Below are 7848 nucleotides of genomic sequence, written 5' to 3' on the forward strand. Positions count from 1 at the left end.
GCTTTTCAGCATCTGCAGCAGTACAACCCCAGGCTCCCTGCTCTCACCATCAGCAGTTAATTTAAATTAATTTAACCCTACTAATAAATGAAAAGACTTTAGAGCAATTATTTTATAAGCAGGAGAGAGAAAAATGGCCGCACGGCTCATCGAAATTCCTTCAGTTTTATCCAAACGACACTTCATCTTTTGATTGTGTCTTTGGACTTGCACAGTGTGTGAGGGGCTTCTGATCAGTGCTCATTTTACCACATTTGTGCTCAAAATCTGTTCGCTAAAGAGAATTCTGTAGGAAGAAGCCAAAATTCCAGGGAAACCACTTCAAATTTTGGCACTTAAAACTCACCTCCAGAAGTCCCTCATTATTTCTCACGCAACCATCAGGAACCCAGTATCTAGGCCATGAAACCTATATACAGACTACATGAGGCAATCGAGATCTGAATGTTGCTTCTTTGAACTCTAACAGAAATGTCTGATAAAAAACAACTGCATAACTTGTCACCTTGTACCAGTAATAGCTAGGGCTTCAAAAAGAAAGGCTCTTACCTTGAGAAACAAGGCTCCCTTGGAAGCCAAGGAGTCCGTTCCTCTTCCATTGGGGTAACAGTGATAAGCAGCATCCATAACAGGATAGCGGCTGGCAAAAAGCAGACCACTGTTCACAAACTTAAAGCTACAGCAGCCATGGCAGCTGTAGAAACCAACATCGTAGACAATGTATTCAAAATAGTGATGAAGCTGCTCTTTCAATTTCTCTGCAGCTCTTTTGTCAAACACTTCCTGCAAACACAGAAAGTCCAAGTTGGCAGGGAAGAAAGCTGAGATCTCGTGATCAAAGGTCTCATCGGTGTGTTTCTTCTTCCGCACTGAAGTCTTCTTCATGATTGAAGCTTTGTAGAGAAGCTTGTTGTTGACAGTGCTTTGGTCCACTGAACCATCTCCAATGCGAACCTTAACCAAGGACTCTCGTGAGGCAGTGTAGCTGTCTAAACTCCCAGAATCTCCTTCCTTCTGCTTGTGGTTGGGCGTTTTCGAGTTCTCTGCATCGCCATCCGGGGACTGCTCTGTTTGGCCACCAGCGTTAGGCTGCCCATTGACTGTGTCTACTTCAGCGTCTGAAGTGAGGCCGTTCTCCTCTCCGTTTATGCGAACGATGCAAGAGTTTTCTTCTCCTTCATTTGGCTCCCCGAGTCCAGCCTTATCCTCTCTAGCATCCTCGCTGTTGTTTAGGCCAGAATTGTCTCCTTTATACTCCATAGATGTTGTCCTTTTCATGCCAACACTGACAGCACGATTGGTGTTATCTCCACCCTGAGGGGAGACCAAGCTGCTAAAACTCGCTGCACTGATGGATGTGTTGGTAGGAGAATCTATGTATATTTTGATCTGCGGCCTGCTCGCCCCGTTTCGGATCCTCCGGCCAATCTCTTTAGCCCTAGCCTGTGTATTGAAAACATTATTGAATCTCGCCAGAGAATCTGGTAGCAGACAAACGTTGGCACTGCCAAAGCAGAAGCTCTTTCCAGTTCCTGCAGCCTTCCACTCAGTGAGCAGCGCAGCTCCATTGGCATGGCTCTTGTCTTCCAGCCTCGAGTAGATGTACGGCCGTCGAGCCGACTGCAGCGGGGACCAGAGCAAGAAGCCGATCAGGGCAAATGGGAGGGAGGCTACRAGCAGTGCCAGGTAGATGGGGGTGGTGATGATGATGCAGAGCGCGTGGAAATAGCAGGGATCATCTGCTCTTTGACGCTTCTCATAGGTGGTTGGAACAAAAGAGGCCACGAGCCTATCTGCAAGCCAGTAACATGGGAAAATCAGGCCCCAGGAAAAGGAGTGCAGCACTGACAGAAAGCTGTTGGGAAATGGGGAAGTGTATAAAACCATTGCAGCTCAGTTATGGCAACGCTTGAGGGCCTACTACATGATGTCCCGGTCAGCCGTCCCTCAGAACACGGCGACCGCGCGGGGCGAAACTGTCCGGCCGCGGGTTCTCTTGCAGGGCGAGGCAGCGACACAGCCGTGGGAGCAGCACCGCACCGYGCCGCAGGGACAGGGAGACGGGGCCGCCGCTTTCATCTGGCTCCTGGGGCATCTACATTTGGCAGAGGACGTCACTGCTCGCCGCACAATGCCATACTGAGGCTCTCAGGAGGCAGAGGGAAAACCTATAAAGACAAAACCCACAAAACATACATAATGGTTAATAAAAGCCCAAAGTAGATTTTCTCACACCAGTCTTGCCTTGAAACTGAGATCTTTTTTTCTTGTTTAATATAAAATGGTATTTTTAACAGGCTCCTGGAAGATCACAGATCTGGAGAAATTCCAACTGCAAGCAACTGGTATTTCTGCAGAGGAAATTAGTAATTTGACCATTTAATGCAAATGACTAAGGTTGTCATAAAACATATTCCTATTACAAATTGCAACTCTTAACACTGAAAAATATCCTTTAGAGTTTCTTTCGTTTTGTAATACCCCTCCCTAAGGCTTCGTGCTCATTTTTATCAGCTACTTTCAAACCTTCACAAACGCTGTATGGCAGTTATCTCTAGGCAGCGCTACAGGAGTATTGCGTGCACTATTTTATCACTTAAGTTACTTCCCTTGAAGTGACAGTGTCTCTCAAAAGAAAAGGGAAAAAAAAAATGAAGTGATGTGTTGAAGGTGTAAGGGCAAWGGCACCTCGTGTTCAAAGACAAAAATGTTTGCTAGGGAAAAAAAGTGCTTCAAAACCCTTTCTATTTTGAGCATCTAAAGAAATGAGAACATTAATTGGTATGTCCTCATTTAAAATTTGGGCTCTATAATTAGAAATTGTTTGGGGAAATAGTCATTTAATTTATATTTTAAATACCATACAGGGCACCTAGAGGCAGATGGACTATTTTGTAACTCCTAATAGCCAACAGCAGAATGATGCAGAACAGAGCTAGATGGTGACAGGGGAGAGAAGAGGCAGATTTGAAGGATGACACCACCAAGGCAAGGAACAGCCAATTCTTCAGTTTTCTCTCACCTTTTAGATTTCTGCTTCTTTAAAGCAAGTCCTTGTAAATGATTTATGTTCCTACTGCCAGCATATCTTTAATTGTGGCACATATGTGATACCAACTGCAGACTCAGAGTGTACTGTTCCATGGTCAGAAGCCGTAAGGCATTAAAATACATCATTTGGCTAGCTCTTTTTCCTCATACACCTTTTTTGTCTAATAATGACAGGAAAATTCTCCCCTCTCTCTAGATTCATGAGCATCAAGATGAAGAACATCACTTGTGCAGCCATGCAGTTTTGGAAGGCACCCCGACAAAAATGATCTTAACCAAAGCAGCAGACACAGGTGAGACAACTTTGCAGATGCTTCTTCCCAGGTGTGAAGGGCAGCCCTGGAAAAAGCAGGTTAAGTGTTAGTCTGAAAAAAAATCTAGTAAGAGAGTGAGATAGGCTCAAACTCACAGAGACAGGGATCAATCCTAGACCTGAATGGGAAAAGACAGGTTGGGTGGGAAGAACTTCAGAGAGTCCTTGAAAAGGAAACCAAGTAATTGGGAGCTGAACAGTGTAGGGAGAGAAAAGCCAGTGGAAGGATGTATAAAAAAGGGTGATAGCACCATGGTTAGAAAAGTGCTTCTAACCAGTGCATCCTGGCTGGACAAGAAAATCTGCATCTTTGAGACCTTTGGTGGAGTCTTTAAGACTTGGACAAGAATGCTTGACAAAAACACGTGTGTCGATATAAGGGAAAGAAAAATAGAGCCCTGTGACTGAAGTAACACACCCAGCTGTCCCCATGCAAGAATAACACACGTCTGCTTCTATTTTCTTTGTGCTAGCCAGGCAGTCACTTCGACTTCCTGGGTTTATACAGTCCTGTGCTGTTCTGGGCTGACGCAGCTATCGAGATGAAAATCAGAGAAGCTCATTCAGGAGAGGGCTTTTCTTAATTAATAGCTCAGCATAACTTTCACAATCTTACACAATATATCTGAGTTTACAAGAATGATTGACTAGTAAAACACCAAATGACAAACTCGCGGCATTTACTAAATCCCTGCCATATTCTGGGATGGTGCTAGCAGGGGCGAGTGGGGGATCTTCCTTTTCCTGAAAGATTTTTAGTCTCTCTAATAACAGTGCTCAAAGAAACCCTGGCAAGTACATATCAGTCAGAAAAATAACTTTAAACCTGTTCAATTATGTTCTTACCATTACATGAGAAACACTGGAAACAAGTTATTCTGATCTACTGGATGCTTAACTAGCTTTATTAAATCCCTAATTACCTAATCACCGAGCAGCCAGTTTGAAGCAGTGTCACAGGCAGGCTGCACACGCTCGGCTCGGATGTGGGACGCGAGGATGGACTGCAAACCCTGCTGCAATGTTCAGCCTAACGACCTTTCTGGAGAATGCTACAGTTATCTGGTTAATGGTACCCATGCATTTGATTATTGCATTTATTACTTGCATTTTATTGAAGTAACACAAAAAAAAAAAAAAAAAAAAGTAGATCTGCAATGGAGCCACAAGTGATTTGCCTCATCACATCTTCTATAGAAAAGCATTTTCTTATAAGGTGCCAGGGAAGCTTGACATAGGTCTCTGGGCAGTCAGCACTGAGTGGATGCTGTGATGTTCTGCAGCATTAATGTGCTGCAAGGCAATCAGCTGGCTAACAAACCATAAAATGCTCAACTAAAATAGCTTCACAAAAGCAATTAGCCAGATTATGGGCACACGCTAGGCCAAAGGAACTCATGCTCACCAGAGCTTTACCATCACGTCCACTAGTTAGAAAGGAAGAACGAATTCAGTCAGAACTCCTTCCTCCAGACAGGACTGACTACACAGCATAAAGCAAACGGGTTCAACACGAGGTCTGTTTTAACAACCCTTAGCAAGAACCTACTTCTTTGTAAACACCAAGGACTGAAGRTGGCTCCAGGCCACAGCTGGCGACTCACCCATTTCCCTGCCTGGAGCAGCACCTGGGCAAAGCCGAGACTTGCTGGGAGCTGCTGCCAGCSGCGTTCCCCGCTGCCAGGCAGCGCTGGGGAGGCAGCGGGCAGCTTGATGCCGACATTCAGCCCATCCACCTCTGTACCCATCTGTGATACCAGTCCCACAGCTAATGACAACTCAGAAACTCTGGCTAATTTTTAAAATACAATAGTTGGAGAAAAAGAGGAAGCAATCATGAGCGGGATGTACTTGAGTCCTTACATACTGCAGACAGAACACATGGGCCCTAATTGTAAACACTCTTCTCAGAAGTAATATTCTAACTTACTAGTATTATAGACAAAGGAAAAAATCACAGTTTGCCACAGCTCCATCAGACTCTGTGGCTCACTGACAAACAGCACCCAGTTTTTCTAGGAAGGTTGGACTAGATGATCTCTAGAGGTCCCTTCCAACCTTGAACATTCTGTGATTCCTCCTCCTGCACTTTAGCTGCAAAGCCACATGCAGGCCTCCAAGCCACCCCGAAATGGACCACGAGAGGAAGGGGCCCGAGGGACATTTCAGCATCTTGGCAAGGTCTCAAAGCAGGGGGGACGGCACCGTGCGACCCAGCTGCAACCTGGCAAACGTGACCTCAGTAACATGTCTCCTAATGCAATGGTTTAGACAGAGCCTAAGGCTAAAGTCCATAATTCCTTGGGAGGAAGGGTATTACTTGGTAATCCAATACTTTGTTCATAGGGGCCTAGGAGCAAATTTAAGATATTACAATGAAACGGGTATTTTTGTATCCTGCAAAGTGCAGTCTTGTTTGGTTGTTTTTATTACCTTCTAAGTGTTTGAAGTCTAAAAAAAGGATTTTTTTTTTTCAATGGTGCCAGTATAGAACATCTCAACTTGAGCGATAACAAGACATCAGGTGGAAAGGTTTCAAAGATCTTTATGATTATAATTATGCCCAGAAGTGTGCTAGAGATGGATCAAGAGAGACATGTTCCTAGCTGCAATATAACTTGCAAAYGAAATAAAGGACAAGTCAACAAATAATAGAGAAAAGAAAAAAAAAATGGAAGAAAAATAAAAGAACGAGGTTGCAATGATGATAAGGTTATAGTGATGGTCTAGAAACTGTCAGAAAAATTCTTTCTTTTCCCTGCAAAATTAAGATAGACTCTTACATTGAGGCAGATCAAATTTCTTCAAATATCAACTATTTACAGCTTTCAGTTAAACATGTGTACGAATCACAGCAAGAATATATATTTTTAAGAAAAAGTGAATAAAATTACTCTAGTACCTCACTCATTTAGAAAGCTAGGCTCTGGGTGCAGCTTCTACTTACACAACTCCCTGAAACTAGTTTTTCTCAAATCCTGACACCTGCTTGGTCTTCAGTAAAAGCAGCACAGCTCCACTTGTAACCTCAGATTTGAAGAGAAGTCATTTAGAGCATTTTAATTGTTAATTTTATTTATTTACTTTCAACTGGTTCCCTTTCGGAGGCACAGAGCTTAACAACGGCGCTCCCCGTGCACCATGCTGAACGTCAAAGCCGGTTCGGATGAAGGCAGAAGGAACATCCGTGCGCCTGTCTGYTCTTCCGGGGCGCTTGCCAGGATCAGGCAAACACTGGTGACGGGAGCTGCCACCCACGCTCCCACACAGCACGCAGGGGACGGACACAATTCCCACTTAGACTCGCATCTTTGCTCATTAGACCCACCACAACTTAACCTCTGCTTTCCTCCACAGCATTATCTGATTTCACTCTCTTTATAAAACTTCATAAATTCTTTTTCTCCTAAGTAGTCTTATACGTGTTTTTACTTGGAGTCTAGTTCAACAACTAATTTCCTTACTGAAAAAAAAGAAAAACAAATCTACTCCAAAAGGGAAAATCTATGTGAACTTTTGTCCAACCTACCCGTATTCACAGAGCTGCAGCTACTTCAAGCCGGCAGCTGCTCTAGCAGAGATGCTTCCTGTTTCCTTCTGCTCCATTCACATAAGCTAAAGCTTCAACTCACATTCTCTTCGCTTGCACAAGACTCGCTTCATGAAACAGCTCGAGCTTCCGTTTGAGCTAATAATGTCACAGCTGAGAAAAATCSTACTCAGCAAAAACTAGTGGTTTTAGATCTTTTTAGATCCTCCGGATCTAAACAAGAAGCTGAGCTCGCTGTTACCCGTACTGATGGGCACAATAGCCTCCATCCTAATCCTAAAGGATTTATCCTAAGGAACAGGGAAGGAAGAAAATGCTTTTGCAGACTTGCCATTGCCACAGTCATTTGAAGGGCTTTACTGGTTGCTCACTGGAGCCTACTGACTTCTCTTGCAGCTGAGCCTGCCCTAGTGCAGTTGGATGGCAGTGACCAAAGGAGCTCCTGTGTAATATCTGAAAGCCTATGGAACAAGGAGGAAGAAATAATCCTGGTCATCTCCTTGGAGACCTCAGCAGAGAAGCCAACCCTCATATGGGCATGGTACCCTGCACATCTCCTCACCCCAAAGGCGAGTTTCTCCATCAAAAATGTGAAAATTTGCTCATGATCACAACTGTAACAATCACTCTGTGCTTAATATCCAAGTGTGGCACGGCAACAGATATTCCTCATCTCCGAGAGGAAATCATCTCAATTTAGTAATCTCAGATTGCATATCCAAGCCAAAACCCATACCCACACACCTACTGCTACCTGAACTAGTTAGGTTTTAAACTTAACATTAAAATTTTAATTCTATTGTATTAATTTATGGAAACACACATTAGAAAGACAGCTAGACAAATATAACTAAAAAAAATGGTTTTGTCCTGTTTTTCATGCAAAATGGACGGAAAAGTTGAATTTTGCAAAATGGACGGAAAAGTTGAATTT

General features: G+C 43.7%; 1 pseudogene; it reads right to left on the reverse strand.

Moving 5' to 3' along the window:
• Positions 1-549: 549 nt before the first annotated feature.
• LOC112943257 overlaps positions 550-7848 on the reverse strand; it is a 10967-nt pseudogene continuing 3668 nt past the window's right edge.

This window comes from Nothoprocta perdicaria, unplaced genomic scaffold (genome assembly GCF_003342845.1).
Source record: "Nothoprocta perdicaria isolate Ctin4 unplaced genomic scaffold, notPer1 scaffold_143, whole genome shotgun sequence".
Taxonomy (NCBI): Eukaryota; Metazoa; Chordata; class Aves; order Tinamiformes; family Tinamidae; genus Nothoprocta; species Nothoprocta perdicaria.